A 1,108-nucleotide genomic window follows, 5' to 3' on the forward strand; every position below is an offset into this window, starting at 1 on the left:
AAGATCCACTTTGCCTTTCAGTTTTTTGCGTCGAGGAAATTAAAAAAAAAAACAATGCAAATGCCAGAACGGAGGTAAGTGACTATTCTCTCCTAGCAGAATTTTCGGCTTGTGTCTTTTTTAGAAGTAGTATCACTAGCGAATTGCGAAACTGCGAGACAAGGGAAATAACTTTTATTATAGTACGTAAATGATTGTTTCCCCTGATATGGTCCAGATGTCAAGTTTATGGTGAAGCATCTAGCATGTGACAGTAGAGACCTCCAACATTCTAGACCCCGGGATCATATCCCTGCTTCATGCTATTGGGGCGGTGATGTCTGAACTCAAGTGCGATCCACAGCATCTTCCTCGCCTTCCTCCGGCGCAACGTCTTTTCCAGCTTGCCTACTGAGGCATGAGAAACATTTCGTAGTATAGAATAGTTATAGAAGTTGTATATCAGGACAGTTATTAATTTTATTTAATTTCTTTTGTCAAATACTCGTTTATTGCTGTTCACTCGTTTATTACTGTTCTTATTTTTTTAACTCGTATCCATTGTCCGGAAATCTTTCGTCACCCCTATGTGACCTCTTCAGCGACACTTTCCGTGCTTGTGTGTGCTCTTGCTCTGCTTAATTTATTCTAAGATCTAGTTCGCTTGGCTGACGACAAAATATGCAGTCACGCACAAAATTACAGCTTCCAAATCCTGTTTCCTGACTGGATGAAAATGATCAAACTTTAATCGTTTATAACTTTTTAAAAACATTTTTCTGGAAAAAGTTAAATAACTCCAGCAATTCAGTTTGGAAAAGTATATTATTCTGCCAAATTTTTTAATTTCCGATAAATTTTAATTTTTGAAATGCTGGCAGCTAAACCAACTGTTCTGTTCTTCTATGGTACGACATTTTCCGTCCTCGTGTGTACTTCTGCTCCGCTTAGTCTATTCTGTTATGGAAGGAATTGTTGTTGTTGGCACTCCGTCGCTTACGACGTCGAGGGTTCCAGTTGATCCGATCAACGGAACAGCCTGCTCGTGAAATTAACGTGCAAGTGGCTGAGCACTCCACAGACACATGTACCCTTAACGTAGTTCTCGGGGATATTCAGTGTGACAAGG

Source organism: Octopus bimaculoides, chromosome 28, assembly GCF_001194135.2.
Source record: "Octopus bimaculoides isolate UCB-OBI-ISO-001 chromosome 28, ASM119413v2, whole genome shotgun sequence".
Taxonomy (NCBI): domain Eukaryota; kingdom Metazoa; phylum Mollusca; class Cephalopoda; order Octopoda; family Octopodidae; genus Octopus; species Octopus bimaculoides.